At 46.2% G+C, this 23,035-nt stretch overlaps 1 protein-coding gene across 5 annotated transcripts in view; it reads right to left on the reverse strand.

The window, feature by feature from the left end:
• LOC119660356 (probable G-protein coupled receptor No18) overlaps positions 1 to 23,035 on the reverse strand; it is a 254,873-nt gene that overhangs the window by 68,771 nt on the left and 163,067 nt on the right. Inside the window, exon 2 of one of the 5 annotated variants that reach the window (XM_038068857.1) lies at positions 163 to 331. The exons of 3 other annotated variants lie outside the window; for them this stretch is intronic. The gene's annotated coding sequence lies outside the window, so the exon portion shown is untranslated. Of the gene's footprint in view, positions 1 to 157; positions 332 to 23,035 lie in introns of all 5 variants that reach the window. One more of the 5 variants, XM_038068858.1, reaches the window with a different exon arrangement.

Here is a 23,035-nt window from a genome sequence, read left to right on the forward strand (position 1 = left end):
CACTCGACAACAACTAAACGAAATGACAGGTATGTGTGACCAACAGCAACACAAAGCATAGAACGCCATCCATCGAAAAAAACGGAAATTAATTAGGAGTACACCTGGTAGGGACATATATGTGTATAGTACAGATGCCATTTATTATAAGACATACATTACCAAATAGATATTAAATTCCTATTGAAGAATAACTTCACCACAACATGATGCAAATCAGCACTTTATCCCCTGCTGCTGCAAGACTCCATTCTATTGGGCAAAGAGGAGCCTGCCGTGCTTCCAGATATCAGAATGAATTTAGATTCATCTATTTGCAAATCCATTCTATCTAAAAATAAACAGACAGGAATATAATAAACTTTTACTTCGGAATCCTAATTAAATATTGAAAACTCGAAATGAATATTTAATTTCGGAACAATTGTGTTAACCAAACTATTCATCTCTCTAAATCCTTCTGAACCTTTCGGGTTCTATTCAAACGAAAGCATTTATGCATGCAACAGTATCTTTTCAAAAGTCAACAGATCGGATTTTCTAATGGATTTTCTATGGTTTAAGCTCCTCATTAGGGAAACATTATGCAATGAAGATACATAGATTTCCATCAAGGACCGTGGGAAGTTTTCGACCGGGTTTTAATGTTCTATTGTTTAAGTAGAACATATGAAGCGTCCTTTATTGAACAAGTATGAATGCAAGCGCTTCAAACTTCCATACTAAAGGACTGAATTGGGACCCAGTCCTTAACGGACGAGCCAAAGCAGGCCCCTTCTGTCAGCACTCCTGACCCCAGGCTCCAATCAGCACCACCTGCTGAGGCTAAAGTCTTGCCCATGGGTAAGCACCTGTCCACGGACAGCAAACCGCCTTCGGGCAAACCGCCTTCGAACAAACCGCCTTCGAGCAAACCGCCTCCGGGCAAACCGCCTTCGGGCAACGCACAACCCAAGAGCTGTGCCAAGGTTGAGGAGAAAAGAGCGTGCGGGGCACCTGCGGCTAAGGGTAAACCGAAGCGGCAACGGTCCTCGGACGATCCTAACTCTTCGACACAAAAGGCAGCAAAGAGGGCTCGGCCGGCAACAGCTAGGCCTTCATTTGCAGCCAAGACTATCGAAGCCGATGGATGGGCCCTGTATGACGACTCTAATCCATCCGGCTACGATACTGAGCAGTGCGGACAGCTTAGGAGAAAACTCCTCCTAGTTGTAAGGACTGCGTCCGCACAAGGCATTAAGCTTTGCTTTGAGTCGGTAGGTGTATATCGTAAAATGTTACGGCTGAACTTTGCCGACGAAGACACGAACGAGTGGCTCAGGCAGTACTGCTTCTCCTTTAACGATGTGTGGGAGGGTGCGCGACTAACCTTGAAAAGGGTCTCTGAGCTTCCATCGGAACAACTTGGTGTACAGAACAACCTTAACACTTCCAGCTGGTTGCTGCTAGGCAGCAAAACAGGGGAGAGAGCCGATAGGCGGGGAACTTCTCTCACTATCGGCGTTCCCGACCCCGAGGTTACGAAGGTTCGGGAAAAATCAGGCTGCCGGCTCTACTATGGGCTGCGGACCGTCACTTTACAAATGTCGGCTCCTAAAACCATTGAAGAGGATATGCAGCCCTCGGCATCTTCATCTGAAGCGTAGATGAGGTACCACATTTCCCAAATAAATTTGCAGCATTGTAAAGCGGCGACTGCACTTATCAGTTGTGGAATCAATAGCTGCAAGAAATTTATATCCCTCATGCAAGAACCGTGAGTTGTTGGTGGGCTAGCCAGGGTCCTAAATTTCCAACACGCTGACCTATTGTATGCCAATGGAAGCGATCGACCCCGCACCTGCATGGTAGTCTCCAAATACTTCCAGGCTAATTTGGTTAAGGACCTATGTGATGGCGACACCACATCAACTATGCTAACCATAAAAAGTGAACAGGGAGATCAGAGAGTGGAAAGTATCAAACGATATCACACTCTCGCATCACAGACGCATTGATTTCATGATGGACATGGAATCCGAGGAAGACAGATTGAGTGATGTATCAAATAGAATTGAGCGCCCGAGTCACGATCCCTGAGAAGCGCATCAAATCCATTGCTGGAATTAAGAAGCCAACCCAGATGATCACAACTAGCATGAAAGAAGCTTTCGAAGAAAGCTGTCCACTCAAGATGCCAAAGAAAGGTAAAACACCATGGTGGAACTCGGATTTGGCAAAACAGAGGAGAACGACAAAGATGCTCCTTAATCGTATTCTGAAGGGTGAATCAGGCACTAGCTGGAATCGCTATAAAGAGGCACATAAGGCTCTAAAGAAGAGCATAAGATCAGCTAAACGATCATCTTGGAGACACTTTTGCGAAGAGACTAACTCTCTTGAGGCAACCTCAAAGCTGAAGCGGATTCTGGTCAAGGAACGTAGCCAGAAACTGGGTTATTTACGTTTACAGAATGGGAAGTACACAGAAAGCGATGAAGAAATGGCAAACCATTTGCTTGAAGTGCACTTCCCAGGCAGCATCCAAAATCTACTCTCGGGGCCAACAGGTGCATACAGCCCTCAACCGAGAGACTGGAATCTGGCATGCAAAGTAGTATCACTGGAACGAGTGAAATGGGCACTTAACTCGTTCCATAAATACAAGTCTGCAGGTCCGGATGGCATCACCCCTGCGCTAGTAATAGAGGGAATGGATGCCCTGGGTCTACATATTCGGAATATATCTCGTGCATGCCTAGCACACGCTTATATCCCAATTAAATGGCGGATGTGAAGGTGTTGTTCATTCCCAAACCAAGAAATCCCACCTACACAGGCGCAAAAAGCTTTCGACCGATCAGCCTAACGTCCTTTCTGCTAAAAGGACTAGAAAAACTAGTAGATCGGTTTATAAGGGATACACACATTAAACATAGGCAACACGCCTACCAGAAAGGCAAATCCATGGCGATAGCACTCCTTGAACTTACGGCAAAAATTTAAAAGGCGATGTCCGAAAAAGAATACGCTTTAGGCGCATTCATGGACATCGAAGGTGCCTTCAATTATGCCTCATTCGCGGCAATTTGTGATGCGGAAAGACAGCATGGAATCGAACCGCTGCTAATCAGTTGGATCCTTCACATGCTAGAGTGGAGAAAAATCCACAAATCGGTCGGCCAGAAGTGTATTGAAGCAGGATGTCTCAGGGGCTGTCAACAGGGAGAGGTTCTCTCTCCACTGTTATGGCTCTTGATAATGGATACCCTGCTGTGGCTCCTGGAGGACAAACGGAAATCCAGCTGGCACAAACAGTCAAGTACTTAGGAGTACATTTCGACTCCAAGTTAACGTGGAAGCATCATATCCAGGATCAATATCAAAAATCCTGCAGATTGCTCTGGTGCTGTAGGAATGCGATAGGTAAGACCTGGGGACTTTCACCCAAACGGATATAAACGGACTGAACTTTTCTAACAGCAGAAAGCTGCTAACGCAGATTCAGAGACTTGGTTACTGGAGCAGTGAGCACTACGCCGACTGCGGCACTTGAAACTATCCCAAATTACCCCCCATTCACTTGGATGTGAACCGGAAAGCGGCCAACGACGCATATAGGCTCCGTACCATTGGGGCGTGGAAAGGTGGCCAATCAAACGGTCATGATTACAGACCTAATAATCTTCACCGACGGGTCAGTCATGGAGGATGGATCGGGCGCAGGGGTGTTCTTGGAGAATCCGATTATAGAACTGGCCCGACCCCTCGGAAAAATGACGACCATATTCCAGACGGAGATATATGACATTTCATTGGCAGCAGAAAAATGTCTACGACAAAAATGGAGGGATCGCACCATTCGAATCTGTTCCGACAGTCGGGCGGCATTACCAGCACTAAACGACATATCAAGCCAGCTGGTGTGGAGTTATCATCAGGTGCTGCTGAAACTCGGCCGACTGAACGAAACATTCCGGCTGTGGGTGGCGCGACATTGTAACATAGCTGGTAATGAGGAGCCTGGCAGACTGGCTCGCCGACGATCTGGATCCACAATGGTGGGGCCAGAACCAGCTCTTGGAATCCGACCATCTACTGTCAAGTTTACTCTGAAGGGTGAAATTGCTAAATTCACGCAACCGAGTGAAGAAATTTGGACTCTTGCTGGCAAGCGAAAATCCTTGTGAAAGAAGCTTTTGACGGGACACTGCTCCTTAAACTACCATATGGAAAAGATTGGGGTAGTATTTTCGGCTATGTACAGCCAATGTGAGGAGGAGGAGGTGACCTCCACTTTTTATGCATCTGCCCGGCATCCTCAGATCTCAGACGAAGACACCTTGGCAAGGTTTTCTTCAATGAAGAATCTGCACGCTGTCTGCCTCTGGAGAATGTTCTCAGATTCGCTAAAGTCTGCGAACACCGTAGGCGGGAAGCCATTGAATAGGCAACTTACCGGGATAGTACAATGGGCCTGAGTGCTTGGAGCTGCGGCTCCCCCTAGTTAACTAAACCAACTAAACTAAATGACTGATCGATAAAATAAACTCTATTCGGAGTTGAAAATTCCACATCGCAGGAGATACAAAATCAAAGCGAATCGACAATGGTACTTTTTGTCTAATCAATTTATCTCACCGGATGGCCCCCGATTATTCGGTCGACTGATATCGAATATTGATTCACTCAATAAATCGTCGAAATATTGATATGAATATATTAATTCATGCTTGATGAGATGTGCACTGGATTGGGAGCTTTCCACGCGACAGATGGTTGGCGATGATAAAATTGAAGCCAGAAGGAAAACGGCCACGAATTTAATTATTACTCAAGAATGATTTATAAGGTTAAGCCATGCATGCCGCGGATGATTGAACGCCACGAATATTTGTATTCTATTAATGAAATAGTAATTCGAATGGTATTTTTAGATGCTTCCATAAGTTAGGGTCATAATTTGAACATATCTTGCCCAAATCCACAAGTATTGAAAGTTAAGCACCAATAAGTAAATCATAGATTGTCCCTTTGACATTTTCTTAAGTTAGTATATTCTTCAAATTGATATACCCTCTCCATTCACCCTCCACATTTCAAATTAAGAAGTAGGGGTGATTGTATTTGTCAACAATCTATAGAGCTGTATGTCAAAAAGGGCAAATCAAATGCAAGAGTGTAAGCTGAGCACCTCAGACATCAAATATATATGGCTGTCATTCACCCCTTACTTCACGGTTTGCTCAAAAGGCCTTCAGCTGCCTCCAGTACTTCCCAAGACGCTTGCACTCCCCTTCCACTCTTCTGCGCACTGTGCTTCTGGGGCGAGTCCCCTTGTCACAATATTGAGACAGTAAATTCCACTGCATGGTGTACCCGGCAAAGAGTCACCCCCCTTGAAGTATGACCTACTCACTGCTATTTCTGTCTTCTCACCACCATGTGCACGGCTAACCTATGCGCCGAAACAGTTCTTCGTTCGAACCTGCCAGAGTGCCCCAATGACACGTTGCACCAAAGTGTTGACAAAGGATTGGAAATGTTTAGTAGGAATGCAAGTCATTTTCTAAGTGCTACTCCCATGTGACTACTTCCATATAGCGACACGAAAAGAACTTTAACAAAAACAGTCTCAACTTAATTTTTGTATTGAGGTACCTGCATTTCCGGATTTCAGACAAAGCGCCGAAGGTGGATCTAGAGCTGCTGCGTCGAGCGACATCCAGTTCGGTGGCATCATTGACAGAAACCATGTTTCCTAGATATAACATACACATTCATCAACCTTTTTAATACTCTTGTCGGACTACAAGAGTCAGTGGTGAAAACGCTAAGGAAAGGCTATGGGGGAACACAAACTGCCATCATCAGCCTACCAGTGGAGAACGCACTAAAACTGTTAGCAGCAGGGAGAGTGAGAATAGGCTGGGTTATGTGTCGCCTTAGGGAACAGGTGGCGTTAAAACGGTGCTTTAGATGCCTTGGCTTTGGTCACATTGCGAAGTCATGCACTAACCCAAATGACAGGTCAAAGCAATGCAGGAGATGCGGAGTGGAAGGCCACATCAGCAAGGACTGCGGAGCTGACCCAAATTGTCTACTGTGCAAAGGAAAGGAGGGTGTGGACCATCGGCACATTGCGGGCAGCAGCAGGTGCCCGGAATACAGGAGAGCCCTTAGCACGAATCGCAGATGAGGTTGCTACAAATCAACCTCAACCACTGCGAGGCGGCGCAGGATCTACTCGCGCAAACCATCCGCGAGAAAAACATCGATGTGGCCATACTAAGTGAACCATACCGAAACCGCGGTGGTAGCGTTTGGGTCAAAGACCAAACGGGCCAAGCAGCGCTGTGGACTTGTGAAGAACAAGCCTTCCAGGAAATAATGGAGCACCCGGAGGAGGGCTTCATCAGAGCGAAGGTGAAGGGCATCCACATCTACAGCTGCTATGCTCCACCCAGCGCTACACTCGTCGAATATGAGCGGATGCTTGCTGCTCTTGTTTTGGATGCAAGAGGACGTTGGCCGATCATAATAGGAGGATTTCAATGCGTGGGCTCTTGAATGGGGCAGCCGGATAACTAATGTCAGGAGACGTGTTCTCCTCGAAGCATTCGCGTAGCTGGACGTGGTACTGGCGAATGTTGGGTCTTCGTACACTTTCCGGGGAAGGGGCCTGGGGTCTATAGTGGACCTGACATACGTGAGTGCCACTTTAGCCAGTAGAATCGCTTGGCATGTCAGTGAGGACTATACTCACAGCGACCACCAGGCAATCTGCATAGAGATCAAGGGCGGATCGAACTCGAAAAAGAGTTTTCGCAAAATGCCGGGTGGTATGCTTGGCTGGACAGTGAAAGCTTTCGAGGGGGACACGTTTTCCGCGGTGCTCAAATCCCACATATCCCTGAATGGTACGGCTGGAGAGAAAGCCACCCAGATCACTCGATGGGTGATGGAAGCATGCGATGCTAATATACCCAGAAGGCGATTGCTCCCCAGTAGGCAATCCAACTACTGGTGGAACAACGAAATCGCAAGTTTGCGAGCCGCATGTTTTCGGGCAAGGAGGCTTTGCCAGAGGCTCAGGGGAAAACCCGGTGGCGACGGTCGAGAGGAGGCACACAAGCAATTGCGTGGCCGCCTAAAGGAAGCCATTCGGAGGAGCAAAAAGAACTGCTTCAAACAGCTGTGCGACCATGCCGAGATAAACCCTTGGAGCGAGACTTACAGAGTGGTGATGAAAAGGCTGCGGAAATCACCCCAGGTGACCTGTCCGCGCCTCCTGAAACAGATTGTTACCACTCTGTTCCCTCAACACGAAAGTAGGGGAAGGAAAATTTTTGTCCAGCTAAATGATGGCATAATACCGCCTGTAACTGTGGAGGAGCTGCGAGAAATATGTGGTAGGTTCGGTGACAACAAGACCCCAGGTTTGGATGGCATCCCCAACCGAGCTTTGAAACTGGCAGTGAAGACTAGGCCCGACCTTTTCGCCAACACCTTCGAGGCGTGCCTAAAAGAAGGAATATTCCCTGCCCAGTGGAAAAAGCAAAAGTTGGTGTTGCTTCCGAAGCCTGGCAAGCCACCTGGAAACCCAGCGTCGTATCGTCCTATCTGCCTGTTGGATACAATGGGGAAGATGATGGAGAGAGTCATCTACAACAGACTCCTGCCCATCGTCGAAGCCAGCAATGGTTTGTCGGAACGCCAGTTTGGTTTCCGACGCGCCCACTCTACGGTGGACGCAATTGGCATGGTGGTAAACCTGGCAAAAGGTGCACTGATTTCTGGCGGCTGCTGTGCCGTGGTGGCGTTGGATGTCAAAAACGCATTCAACTCGGCCAACTGGAATAGAATTAAACGGGCGTTGGCTGACATAGGTGTCCCCGGATACTTAGCGAATTTGGTGGAAAACTACCTCTCAGAGAGAACTCTCTGGTACGGGACGGATGAGGGCCCCAAAGAGTACATTGTCACAGCCGGGGTACCACAGGGATCGGTACTTGGTCCCCTGTTGTGGAATATCATGTATAATGGGGTGCTTGCTCTTCCCGTCCCAGAGGGGACTACGATTGTCGGCTTTGCTGATGACCTAGCTGTGGTTGTTGCAGCAAAACACCCAGAAGATGTGGAGGTTTGCGCAACGGAAACAGTGAGAGAGGTAAAGTCCTGGCTAGAAAAGGCCGGGCTGACTTTGGCGGACGCGAAAACGGAAGCGGTCTTAATAACGAAACGCAGAAAAAATAACACTGTAAAAGTGGAGGTCGGTGGACATACGGTCGTATCAAAGCCGGCTATCAAATACCTGGCGGTAATAATTGACACCAAATTGAGTTTTAGGGAGCACCTAGAGTATGCATGCCAAAAGGCAGCCAGTGCCACCACGGGACTTGCAAAAATGTTGCCAAATATTGGTGGGCCGAAACATTGCCGGAGGTTGGTGCTAGCCGGAGTGGTGCGCTTCATCCTGCTCTACTCGTCGCCTGTGTGGGCAGAGGCGCTTGCAAACTCTCAGAGACGGAAGCAGGTGAACTCGGTTTACCGGCGGATGGCTTTGAGGGTTTGCAGTGCTTTTAGAACCACATCAGGTGAGGCAGTATTGGTGGTGGTAGGCATGATCCTGGTTGACATTCTGGCTAAAGAAATGAGTGTCCTGTACAATGCAAGACATATGGAGGGGCATGCACAGCGTAGAAATGCGGCAAGATCAGAGTCGCTTGATCTCTGGCAACGCAGATGGGACGAGTCTGCGAAAGGTCGGTGGACGCACAGGCTCATTCCCAACATTAGGGTGTGGCTTGAGCGAAAACATGGGGAAACCAACTACTACATTACCCAGTTCCTCACGGGACACGGTGGTTGCTACAGGCAGTATCTGCATCGCTTTGGGTTGGATGATTTTCCGAACTGTCCCAGATGCGATGGCATACCGGAGGATCCAGAGCATGTGATGCTTCATTGCCCACGATTTGCGATGGAGAGAAGGAGCTTAAACCAGGTGCTCGGCAGGAGCGGGACCCCGGAGAGCTTGGTTACTGAGATGCTGGAGTCCGAGGAGAAGTGGCTTGCGGTTGACTCCGCAATCATCCAAATGCAGGAAGAGTTGCTGAAGGAACAAAGAAGGAGGAAAGCTGCAAATAGGAGAAGGATGAGTGCCTAAGAGCAAACCTAAACCGCGAAGTAATACCTCAATGGTGGTCCCGCGGGGCTGGGGCTGGAGAGACCGGGGGTGGTTTTAAGTGGGTGTGAATCCCACACGCGCCCGCTGTTGTTCCGCCGTTCAGGCGGCGGAGCTGCGGCGGACGTGTCTTTCTAAGATTTTCCACCTCTGTGTACATACAAAAAAAAAATACTCTTCCCATTCAGAGCGGCAGTATGGGTTTCGGCGAGCCCGTTCTGCGGTCGACGCAGTAGCAAAGGTAGTGGAATTGGCTCGAAATGCAATGGTCATGGGCAAATGCTGTGCTCTGGTGACGCTGGACGTCGAAAATTGGATGGATTAAGGGCGCTTTGGCCAAACTGGGTGTTCCTAGCTACTTGGCTCGACTCATCGAGAGTTACTTTTCGGACAGACTTCTCTGGTACGAGACGGACGACGGGCCGAGGGAGTACATTGTGACAGCAGGTGTGCCTCAAGGTTCTGTATTGGGACCGCTGCTGTGGAACATAATGTACGACGGAGTGCTTGGCCTTCGCGTGCCGGAGGAGACAACGCTGATTGGTTTTGCGGACGACTTGGCGGTAGTTGCAATTGCAAAGCATCCCGAAGACGTGGAGCTTTATGCAAATGAAGCCATTCATACCATCAAGTTACGAATGGCCAAGCTGGACCTGGCGGACGAAAAGACGGTTAATCGTGAGGTCGTCTCAAAATCGGTTGTCAAATACCTGGGGGTGATGATCGATGCCAAGCTGAGTTTCAAGGGACACTTGGATTATGCGCGAGAGAAGGCAGCAAATGCCAGCTCATCCCTTGCAAGGATGATGCCTAATGTGGGAGGACCGAAGTATAGTCGCAGGCTACTCATCGCGGGAGTGGTGAGGTCGATCCTGCTATACGCGGCCCCTGTCTGGGCGGGAGCGTTGAACCACGCTGTCAACCGGAGGAAGATATGTTCGGCATACCGGCCAATTGCGCTAAGGGTGTGCAGCGCATTTAGGACGGCGTCGACGGAGGCAGTGTGTGTTATCGCAGAAATGATCCCTATAGATCTTCTAGCGAGCGAGGCACACTGGCTCTACGAAAAACGGAAGGCAAATCCAGCCGAGGTGAATGCGGATTTCCGAAAAGCCATCAGGAGAGAGTTGTGTGGCAAGTGGCAACAACGATGGGATAACTCCGACAAGGGCAGGTGGACCCATACATTGATCCCGTGCATCGAGAAATGGGTCAACCGAAAGCACAGAGAATTGAATTACCACCTGACACAGTTCCTTACGGGACACGGTGGCTATAGGAAGTACTTACATCGCTTCGAGTTGGACGAGTCTCCCAACTGTCCTGAATGCGGTGCTACACTCGAGGACCCGGAGCACTTTATGTTCCATTGTCCCAGATTTCTGCAGCAGAAAAGGAGGTTGAACAGCATCTTAGGGGCGGACATCGAGCCCTCCAACCTGGTGGAAGAGATGTTGAAGTCGGAGGAAAACTGGATGGCGGTAAATGAGGCAGTAGCCGTGGTGCAGACAAAACTCCTGGAGTTGGATCGAGCTCGGAAGGCGGCGCGACGGAGACTTGACATGGACGAGCTGGTATAGCGAACCAGAGCCTCCCCGCGAAGTAATACTTCACGGTGGTCCCACGGGGAGGGGCGGAAGAGTGGGGGTGGTTTTAGTGGGTGTGAATCCCACACACTGCTGCAACCTTCGCAGCAGCGTCTTTCTAAGATTTCCACCTCCATCCATAAAAAAAAAAAAAAAAAAAATGCTTTTCCCATTAGTGCAAACAGGAAGACTTCGTTGATCGAAGTATTATACATAATTATGTGAGAATAAGCAGACAGCATAAAAAAAGTTCTCGATAACATGAAGAAAATTCAATTTCACTTTGGACCTGAAATTTCTCTTAGATATTCATCCAGTGAAGCACGTGACATTTTCCACCAACATCTGTCAGTATGCAGGGAGATCTTCAAGGTCAAGGGCTTCACTCCCTTTTAGCGGATTGATGGCCGCGATGATTTTTTTACTGAGAGAGACAGTCTGCATTCACATGCTCTTTCCGAATGTGGACGACGATCTGAACGGCACCAGGGAAAAGAACATTTTTAGTGGCGGTCCAATTTCCACCCTTTCTGAGGTGGATTATTCAAGGTATTACCCTCCGATCAGCATGATAGCTCTCCCACTATCAAACGACACCTGAATCATATGAGCAACGGACGCAACATGCAAGCGAAGATGAGCGACCATTAAACGATCCCTTGATCACTTGATTGATGATCCCTTTGGAGATCCATTTCAGCCCCTCTCTTGTTATGCACATCCAGAAGATAGTTTCTTAATCTCCTACTGATGGCAATATGATCAATCTGATTACGCATACGTTGTCGGTCATTCGGAACCCAAATGACCTTATGGCAAGCTCTGTACTCGATCAAAGTACTACTTATAACTAGGTGGGCGAAACCTCAGAAATCCACAAAACTCCTACGATTATCATAACGATCACCAAGGACGTGTTTCCCCTTCACATGCCCCAGAAAAGTGCTGTCAGAGCCCACACCGTCACGGTTACCATCTTACCTTCTCATCCTCTTACTTAACCCCAGAATTTCCAAGCTTGAATACCAGAACTCACACTCAGGTCATTGCCGATAGGCCCGTCCTTATACTAGGCATGAATAATGTTTTAAAAATCAATTTCAAATACAAAATCTACAGGCTGATATCCCACATATTTCTATCTATTTTATGATGATCAGGGAATGCCATAAGTGGATCTTAATCCCCAACACATAAGGGAGTGACTAAATGGGGGTGAGGGGACGCCTGACCCTCAACTCAACTATCTTCCTTTCTCACATGGACTTCGGGCCGTCAGCGACCGAGATCATTCAAAAGGATATGAAATGTTTCGTATAATTGTGAAGTAGGGATCTTTGAATGCTGGATAGTTTCATTTGTAAAAAGGTCGTAGTATATATGTATTAATTTAGTGGGACATATCATGCCTTACGGTGAAGTAAATATACATGAAATAGTCAAATTTGACCCACCATAATCGTTAACGGTGACAGAATTTCTACCAAACCACCATCCATTCTTATGCTCTATGCTGTGATCTAAAGATTTTACCGCAAAATTTTGTACCTCTAGAATAAACTTAAGGGGGGTTCCCATCATCATACGAGTGGTCACAGCCTTTCTGCCACAATCTTTCGATGCGATCTTGGTTGCAGAGCTCCAAGAATTGACCTTTCCTGACATTTATAGAGTCAGTAGGCTGTCTAATTTTGAACTTTCTGGCTTTTCTGGATGCCAATGTTCATAGTTATAATAAATGGAAATGGGAAATGCAACAAAAGAAGGTCTCGTTTCGGATGTAATGGACAAAAGGGCTTTTTTCGCATGAGTTTAAGGAGGGTTCACAGTGAATTTTCAAAATGCAATTATGTACTATTATTAGGAATATTATGAGCCCTAGATACCATGTGCGCGGACCATCACGATTTTTTTCAAATTTTTAGGTTGGATAGTATCTGAAAACGGGTCCTTGAAACAATTGACCTATTCAGACCCCCTCACTCGTCTTCTTTACAACCAATGTTAAAACTAATATTTGCTTCGAAAAGTCCTAATTCAGGGTTTTCATTTGATACCCCACACGAATCTATTCAGTGCAAAAAAAATTGGACACCCCCTTACGCACCCCTTTGAACTCAACGTATAGCAATGTTACTCACAAGTCAATTCACAGTTAACACCTTTTTACCAAATTTCATATCAATAGCAGTAAGCGTTTCTGAAGAGATGAGTACAACAGACAAACAGATAGACACGTTTTCAAAGCTAGGGATGACCTCGAACCTGATGGAGTTTGTAGGTCCGCGACATAACATGCAGGATGAAATAAAAAATCACACACGTGCAATACGATCAATGTATCTCCAAGAGTAGAATTAGTAACACAAACTTTCTCAAAGTCTCGGAGTTTGTTAGATATGATAAGTTAGCAGTGCATTGCCTTAGAGGCGAAAAAGAAATACCAGAGCCCTGCAAACGGCATAGGAACATTAATAGAGGATCCCCAGAGGGAACTCCTTAGCGCAAGAACGGGAATACGGCGCAATCAGCGAACTTACCTAATGAAAGTATACCGAACCATCAGGAGAAACTCATCAATGAGCCTACTTGGACTAAAGTAGAGAAAAAAGGAAGACTGCAAAAGAGATCGCAGCCAGATGCGCTGATTATAGCAACACCTAGCGAGTTGACATATTCTGAAATTTTAAGAATGATTAAGACAGACAGTTCCCTCCTGGAATTAGGCGAACACGTCAACCGGATAAGACGCACACAAAAAGGCGATTTACTCCTTGGGTGTAGGCCTGGGGGTTGACTACGCCGCCAGTCAAGGAAGTAGACCTGCTGCCCAGTCAAGGGGAAAATGGACGACGTAGACCTAGATTTTATAAGACTGTCGAAGGAGGAGGGTGATACTCTGACAATGGAGAAGAGCTGCAAACAATAACCGAATCAATGGCCGGCACTAAGATAGCCCAGATAAACCTCCATCATACGAAATGTGAATCTGCGGTAATTGCGAGAGCAAGCTCCAAAAGGAACATTTTAATAGTGGCAGCTCAGAAGCCCTGAGTGTACCGAGGGCAGATTCACGGTCGGAAGGAGGAAGCATGTAGGTAATTTGGGACTCCTCTTGTGAGAAACTAAAAGCTTGCACCACTCTTAAACGTTATTTAAAATATGTATGTCTTTCAGAGTTCCTGACCGAGGACCTTGTATCTATCCAAGTCTCACTGGAAGCCGGGCAGAGCACTCGAGAGGCAGTCATGACATCGAACTACTTCCTGGTCCCACCCAAGCCACTCGTTTAACTGGTGAAGTACTGTGAGAGAAGGGCGTTACCAGTTCCCCTCGGCTGCGATGCCAACGCTCATCACGAAGTCTAGGGAAATAGCGACACCAACTGAAGAGGTGAGTACCTTCTTGAATTTATTTTTAGCAATAACTTAGAAATATATAATATAGGGAAAGATCCAGCGGTCTCTTCTACGGGTGATAAAGGGCAGAATAGGTTTGGGATACATACCAAGAACATGTAGGCGGGCAAAAATTTTCTTTGTTCCGAAGGCGGGTAAAAAGGATCATTTTCGCCCAAAATCTGTCAGACCAATTTGCCTAACACCGCTAGTACTCAAAACAGTGGAGATCGTAATCCCTTACATCAATGTCAACACGCTTACTGGGCAGGACGATCAATCGAAACTGCTCTGTATCAGCTGGATACTACTTTCAATATACACTGTAATAGTAAAGCTAATCTGGGCAGAAAGAACCAAACTCAGCACACAAGCCAGGGAGTTACACAAGCTCCAAAAAGTTCCTTGCTTGTGTATCAGCAGGAGAATGAGGATATACCCAACGGCATCCCTGGAGGTCCTTCTGGGATTAACTCCTCTCCATCTGCACATACAGATGCAGGCAAGAAGGACAATCTTCAGGATGGCCGGGAGTATCAGTGAGGAAAGGAGTTGCCTAAATCGTAGAAAGATTGATATTCTTTCTATGCGGTACCCCGAATGATTGATACCAAGCAAAAACATGATAACGAGATTTCCCTCCGATAAGAAGTTTGAAACATGTTGGAGTAACAAGACAAACTGAGAGAGCGAGGCGGTGACATACTGCTTAAACCAACAACTGATTACTTGATACATTGACGGATCGCTCACAGCAGTTGAGCGGGTGCCGGGGTCATTGGTCTAAGGAAAATGCACTTAGAGCCAATGGGTAAGGACTCTAGTATATTCTCGACGGAAATATACACAATAGACAGATGTGCCTCGTTTAATCTTCAAAAGAACTACAGGAGGCAGAACATTGCTTTTCTGATCGACAGCCAAGCTGCGATCAAGGCACTTAGGTCCAACCAGGTGAACTCTAAACTGATATAGGAATGCCTTGAGAGACTGGAAACGCTCGGCTCGCTCAATAAAATCTGGATGCTCTGGGTTTCAGGCTATGTTGGGTTGGAAGGCAATGAGGCAGTGGACGAACTGACAAAAAAGGGAGCAGGGACGTCTTTACATGGCGCAGAACCTTTGTGTGTAATCGCAACCAGATTCATGGCTGTCACATTAAAAAATGAAGGAACTATACTGGATGGACCTACCGAAAATGGAACAGTCCAGGGTGCCCATTGTGGAATACGAACCCGAGCGCGCAAAGGACTATTTAAATATGACCATGAAGAATCTCCGAATCATAGTCGGGATTCTCACTGGTCAAACTAGGTAAGTTAGGCATATCTAGGGACACTGCTTGCAGGTTCTGTACGGGGGGTGTTGACACTTCTATACACGCTCTGGGACAGTCTCCGGCACTTGTGCTAAGTATTTCGAGGCACCTGAGAGAACCCTTAATACCAGATCCAAAGTTGAAAAATTTGGAAGTAGGGAAAATTCCTGAAGATTATAGTTCTATAAGGACACAGTGCGACTTGCCTTTACCGGAATAATAATAATTCCTAAGCGGACCGGAGGGTACTTTGCATACTTTTATCGCTTCGGGGGTGACAAATATCGACATCCGAGATAATTCCGAAGGATACGGAGCATGTAGTTTTTGACTACCCGAGTTCAACGTACACAGAGCGAGTGCGGAAATTGACACTGGGGTGCGAGAATATCGTGGACCACACACTAACCTCTGAAGCAGCTTGGAGGGCAGCGGAAAAATGCTGGGAAAGGTGGAGCTTCGGACGAAAATAGCAAATAGCGATACGAACCGTAGTTTATAACTGATGAAATGACAGTCCTGTGAGGTAAGCGAAGGAGAAGGGGGTAGTTTTAGTGGTAAATGTCTCACTTTTCTTTCGGTTTATTAGTGAATGGTTAAAGGGAAAGGCTTCATCATTATCAAATATTTTCTCAATGGAAACTGCGGGATATTTCCCTTCCCTTTGGCATGTCTAGAGAGCTTCTTATCGTCGACCACATTGCATTACTGCCTTTAGCACTAAAGATGCACTAACGAACTGCTTTCAGCAGATACTTACCATCATAATCTTTCTCTAATGAATATATATAGGGTTGGGGAAAAAGAAATGTCGTATTTTGTCAATAGATGGCGACACTTAAACATATCTTCTGTTGTACTTATCGCATCGGGTCATACTATACGGCGATTTGAAGACGACAATCTATCTGCTATAAGTGTCTTTTTGACAGTGTTGTGATCGTACGTTTCAGTCTCAAGTTACAGCGCCTTAAAGATGGAGTCCACCAAGCAAGAAATTCGTCATATTTTACGTTTTTACTACCTGAGAGGTAAAAATGCAACGAAGACGGCCGAAAAAATTTGTGAAGTTTATGGGACCGATACTGTAACGATTCGCACAGCACAGCGTTGCTTTGATTGATTTCGTTCTGGTGTAGTGGATGTCGAAGATACACCCCGTACTGGCAGGCCAATCGTCGTAGAAACCGATAAAATCATACAAGTAGACCGGCATGTAAGCATTCGCTCGATTGGCCAGGAATTGAGTATAGACAATAAAACCGTTTGGAACCATTTGCAGAAGATTGGATTCCAAAAAAAGCTGGATGTTTGGGTGCCACACGAGTTGACGGAAAAAAAATCTCTTAGACCAAATCAACGCTTGCGATGTACTGCTAAAACGGAACGAATTCGACCCATTTTTGAAGCGGATGGTGACCGGTAATGAAAAGTGGATCACGTACGGCAACTTCAAGCGAAAAAGATTGTGGTCAAAGCGCGGCGAGCCGGCCCAAACCATCGCCAAGCCCAGATTGACGGCCAGGAAGGTTTTGCTGTGTGTTTGGTAGGATTGAAAGGGAATCATCCACTATGAGCTGCTGAACTATGGCCAGACCCTCAATTTGGTCCTCTACTGTGAGCAACTCGACCATTTGAAGCAGGCGATTGATCAGAAACGGCCGGAATTGGTGAATAGGAATGGTATTGTGTTCCACCAGAAGCTACGGGAGCTCGGATGGGATTTATTTATTTATTTATTTAATGAGGATGATACACAGAAAGCAAATTTCTTATTACATATTGTCCTCAAGTAAATGGCATATTTTACGCTTAAAGCTAGAGAGGGACATAGAGTCGAAGGACCCAACCTGTAGGGCATTTTAGGACCGGTAAACCCTAGGGATCGGAGAATGAAAGTAAATCTCGAGCTCCGCAAAGGGTACATCAAAAATGTCCGCATTACGTGTGTTATGAGACGAGGCGACACGGAAAGTAATATCCGAGTTGGCGGAGCAATCCATCAGACCATTGCAGAGTTTGAAAAGAGTACACATATCAAGGAAGATACGGCGTTGCTGTAGGGAGGGGCGATTGAGGGTTGAGGGAGTCGTGACGGATAATCAACCCATGGAAGGTTCTTTTTATAAAAGAGGGTCCGGGTGAATTTGCGTTGTACAGCTTCAAGAGCGCGGCCATCACGGATGCGGCAGGGGGACCAGACTACACAGCAATATTCAAGGATGTTTCTGACAAGGGAATTGAAGGCTGTTAAGAAGGGCTGGATTGAGGTAAAGTCGGAGGAGAAACGTAGGATAAAACCAGACATCTTGGAAGCTCTGTTGATGATGTCAACGAAGTGGAAATTGAAACGAAGTCTATCGTCGAATGTTACACCCAGGTCTTTGAAGGAGGTCAGTAGTGGAAGGGGTTGTCCACTGAGATGATAGGAAAAAGATTATGGGGAGGGTTTAAGGGAATATCGCATCCAGTGGCATTTGTTGACATTCAGTGTTAGCTTGTTGACCGAACACCAACGGGCTAAATTATCAAGATTGGACTGTAAGAGAGCACAGTCCAACGGAGACGAAACAGAGGCAAACAATTTAAGGTCGTCTGCGCAAAGCAAATACGGACAGGTGAAGATGGAGGCGAGGTCATTGATAAAAAACTGGAAGAGTAGGGGGCCAGGTGTGGAGCCTTGGGGAACACCAGAGGAAGGAGAGAAGGAACCAGATGAGTGACCATGAAAAGAAACTTTGCAGGAACGGTATGAAAGATAGGAGGAAAGCCAAGAGATGACTGAGGGAGGGAAGTCTAGCGATGAAAGTTTAGAGAGGAGAATGTGATGGTCAACGCTTTTGACAAAGCTTTGGAGAAATCAGTATAAATAGCATGTACCTCCTGTCGTGGATTCAAGCATTTAGCAACAAAGTTGGTAAATACTAGAAGATTTGAAGCCGTTGATCTATGTTTCACGAAACCATGCTGCTCTTTGACAATGAGTCAAGTGTGCGGTCAACCAGTCGTTGACGTATCTTTCTAGGATTTTGGAGCAAGAGGAGAGAAGAGAAATGGGGCGGTAGTTCACAGCAAGAGAAGGGTCTCCGCTCTTGAGGATAGGAATGATATTCCAGAGACGGGGAAAGTAGCATTCATTTAGACTTTTGTTGTAGATTATACACAGGGGGAGGGAAATGTGTTCTCTACAGTTAAGGAGGAAGAGATTAGGAAGCCCATCGGGGCCAGGTCCGACATTGGGGTCAAGGTCACCAATGAGGAACTCAACCAAGGAAGGCGTAAAGAGAGGAATAGCTAGAGATTCGAAGGAGTCTGTAGTTATGAAAGGTGTAGAGGGAGGAGGACTCGAGGGAGAAAACACAGAAGAGAAATAGGTGCAGAGAAGGTCGCAGGATTGTTGTGGGGAGTTGGCAGTGGAGTCAGCGAAACTGATAGAAGAAGGGAGAGATTGAGTTGGATTACGAGAATTGCGAGCGTGAGACCAAAAGAGTTTTAAGTTACCGCGGGCAAGGGCGGCTTCGACGCTCAATAGGTACCTTTTACGCGCTTTTCTGACCATTGACTTCACAGTAGAGCGTATAGCCTTAAAATGAGCAAGGTCGGCGTCATTTTTAGAAGCCCGAAACTTCTTCCGCAGTGTATGTTTCAAGCGAATGTTAATATGAAGTTCCGTTGTGAACCAAGTTGGGTACGAACGTAGGCAGGGAGGGGAACAAGGGACATAACAGGAGAGGAGATCAGAGAGGATATTGTAGAAGGTGTTAAGAGCTTGATCACACGATGAATTACTTAATAAATGAACCCAGTTGAAAGACGCTAAAGCTGAGTTCAGACCGTCAAAATTGGCTTTGCGGAAGTTGAACTTAGTGGGTTTATGCTTGGTTTTGGGTTTTGAACGAGGGAGCTCCGCTTCAAATTCAACCGCAGGGTGGTGAGCGTCGGTTTTGACATACGGGGATGTGCAAGGAAATAAAGAGAGGTGGCGCTCGGGGAGGTTGAAAAGGAAAAGATCGAGAATGCGGCCCAAGGAGTTTTTGGTGGTATTGAAATTTAGGGCAGAGCAGGTGTACATAAAGGAAGAAAGTGGGAGGGAAGAATGGGAGAGGTTGTTGGAAGGAATTGGAAGGCTAGGATGATTAGGCCAGTTGAGCATGGGGAGGTTGAAATCTCCACAAAGGAAGAAAGGGAGGGAAGCGAATCTGACTGTAAGAAGTTCAGACAAACTGCCAAACAATTCTTCATACAGGTGAGAAGGGCTAGCACAGGGGACATATACACAAAAAACAATGAACGGGAGGAAGTTGGGCGGGGAGACACGAAGAGCAACACAATCAAAAGGAAAGCCAGAGGAGGAGAAGACGAGTTCGGCGGGGAGTGTATAATTTATAGCAATTAGGACCCCACCGCCGGTGGACTTACGAGAAGCATCCCGGTCCCTGTCACAGCGTAAAGTTGAGTACCCTTCGGGGAGCTCGGAGTTTAATATGGCATTGTCTAGCCATGGGATGTTCTATCGCACCCACCGTATAGTGCGAACCTGGGACCAAGTGATTACCATCTCTTCCGGTCCATGCAAAACGCTCTTGATACTACTAAGTTGGCCTCAAAAGAGGCTTACGAAAACTGGCTGTCTGAGTTTTTTGCAAATAACGAGGGAGGATTTTATAAGGGGGCATAGTGAAGTTGCCTTCTAAATGACAACAAGTTTGCGAACAAAACGGCGCATATTTGACTTAAATCGGATAATTCTAAGTATGTTGAATAAAGTGTCAAATTTTGGTCCCAAATACGACATTACTTTTTCCCCAACCCAATATAATGATATATTTCTCGGATATATGAAGTAATCATCCAAAAAAGTCACCCTGAAATGAAATTCTTTTTAACGTCGGGATACAACTCTCCATCTTCCAAAAAAAGTTTAACCGGAACAATAATAAAGTCACATAAAAAGGCGCAATACGTATGGGTGCTCGGTGTTAACTACAGAAATTCTGAAAAGATAACTTGCAAGTATTTATCCTGTGTCACTTATGACTTGATTAATCGCTCCGTATTAGAGGATTTTGTCCCAATTTAACCGCTCAACCGGTCGCCAGGCAATGTCTTTTACGACATTTTATGTATCATAAACTTGATAAAAACTGGAAATAGAAACGTTTTATGATTCTTTTGATATCCCAATTTCTTGCCTGTAATCCTCTCTTCCATATTCGCCATATTGTATCTTATCCTAGTCGTGATACGTATGTATTCGTACGTATTTATATAACTAGTCGCGGTACGTACATATATCTATAGCGTCCCGAACTTAATAGGATGGCTCATCCCCGTAATCGTTCTAGACAGAGTCGTTAATTACATTATATTATACAAACCCCTACTGATGTTGGAAGGAAACCCTTCACAGAGTTTAATTATTTGCTAATCTCCAAGTACCCATGGAAATTCACTGTGAGAAAATTTAAACTTGGAAATTAGAAGAAAACTCCAAATAGAAACTCAAATGCTGGAACACGGGTGATAATTTCTTGCTTTTCATTCCTTAAAGTAAAATGAAAAAAAAAATTATTGGAGTGTGGAAACTTCGAAAAGTCCTTGAATTAAGAAGATAGTTTTCTAATTGGTAAGTGAATACTTGCATACATTGTTACGCACGCAACAACTGTGGCCCCACGTTGGGCGCCAATTTTGTTACAATGGGAGTCCACGGTGGTATCACGGTGGGGGGGGGGGGGGATTTGATGGCCCTTTGGGGCCCAACCTAATCTAAACGTTCGCCCCCTGGGGAGCGTCGCGTAGATCTTAGATTCAGCTCAGAGCTGATCCTTCTCCGTCCCCCCCACGCGTTGGGCTCTTACGATTTAGTCCCCTCCCTTATTAGGCCTTTGGCAGTTTAGCCTCTTGGGGATTGAAATCATCGGTGGTACCAATCCTCATCAAGACTTCACATATCTGTTAGAGTAGTTCACCCCGGGTGGGTTTAGTTTTGTTTACTGCTAAGTCAAGGCACGTGACAAGATCTCTGTGTCCTGACAAGGAGATAATATTGGAGAATCAAGACCGCCGACCCTTCAATGTGCGAGGCTAGGTAAAAGAGGATCACTCTCGAGACTATTCGGCAATGGTCTAAGACAAGGGAATGCCTTATCATGCATCCTTGGCCCTGGAAAAAATTATCCTCGTTTATGATGTAAATGCGAGGGGCATCATCCTCTACAAATCCATCCAACTACTGGCCTATGCTGACGATATTAGCATTATGGGATGACCAATTCGAGATGTACAATCGACACTTCATCCAAACCGAGCAGCCGGTGCGAGATCCAGAATTTTTCATTAACGAAGGCAAAACGAAGTACATGATAACAACGTTAGCACCAAAGAGTAAAGAATGAAATCCGTGCACGGCCAACAGAGCCTATTTTATCTTAATGAGCGATGCCACGACGTCTGGTTGTGAATAAAATCCGGCTCTCAAACGCAATCGACCAGTAGTTCGCATCTGGCTGCCGAAGATCCGCATGAATAAGGACAAGCTATAATTTATTACACTACACAGTAGACGCTGATCAGGACAGACCTAGAAGTTGTATCCTCGCGAGAAAAGGTCTGCACACTTTTCTGTGTCCCGACCTGAAATCCAGCGGCCTAGTCGTATTCAAACTGGAGCAGGCGGAGGCAGAGAACGTGTATAGTCCCTTGCCTTACATGGCTTCGACGATCAGCTCCGCCAGAAGAACTACAACATTTGGCGACCAACATAGGAAGAAAGAAGGCTAACCTGTTTATAGGCTGCGACGCCAATGCAGGGCATATTCTTTGGGGGCAGCTCAGAAATCAAGGAGAGAGGTGAATCATTCTTTGATTTTATTCATCATCATCAACGGCGCAACGGTCTAGGCCTGCCTTAATAAGGAACTCCAGACATCCCGGTTTTGCGGCGAGGTCCACTAATTCGATATCCCTAAAAGCTGTCTGGCGTCCTAACCTACACCTGTTTCAGCATTCTCCTAAACGGCCTCTTCCAGTGAACTACCCTGCTTGGGCGTTGGCCAAGCTCGCGCACTAGCTCCTGGATGTTTAACTAGAGGACCGTGGTTGCTCTCGTTCCGGGTTGCCGAAACTTAACTTCGGAACGATGGGGTAATCAAACACTACTGAAACAGAGAACACTAAAGGGTTAGGAATAATACTTACTTGATTGGCTTGGCTTAAGTAAAAGAAAACACTCGCGACTCCACTTCAACAAACCTTTTATTTTCTAAGCACAATATTCTATTTCTTTCTTATTAATAATTTTTACTTAATTAATCTCAAAAGCGAGTTAAAGTAATTCCTGCGCGAAATAAAGTGTTCTCGGATAGAACCCTTTAGCTCTGTTCAGAGGCTTTTGAATGGTTCGTATTGACTGATGTCCCCACTGAATATTGGAATATCTGGGATTGGTGGGGCGGGTCTAAAACGATATCCTGAGTACCAAGGGGAAAAATGGCTCGAAGGACCAAAATGGTTTGGCCGGGTCTGGCTGGGATCCAAGAAGGATTCTGAGCGGTTTGGTCCAGGA

Source organism: Hermetia illucens, chromosome 6 (assembly GCF_905115235.1).
Source record: "Hermetia illucens chromosome 6, iHerIll2.2.curated.20191125, whole genome shotgun sequence".
Classification (NCBI taxonomy): Eukaryota; Metazoa; Arthropoda; class Insecta; order Diptera; family Stratiomyidae; genus Hermetia; species Hermetia illucens.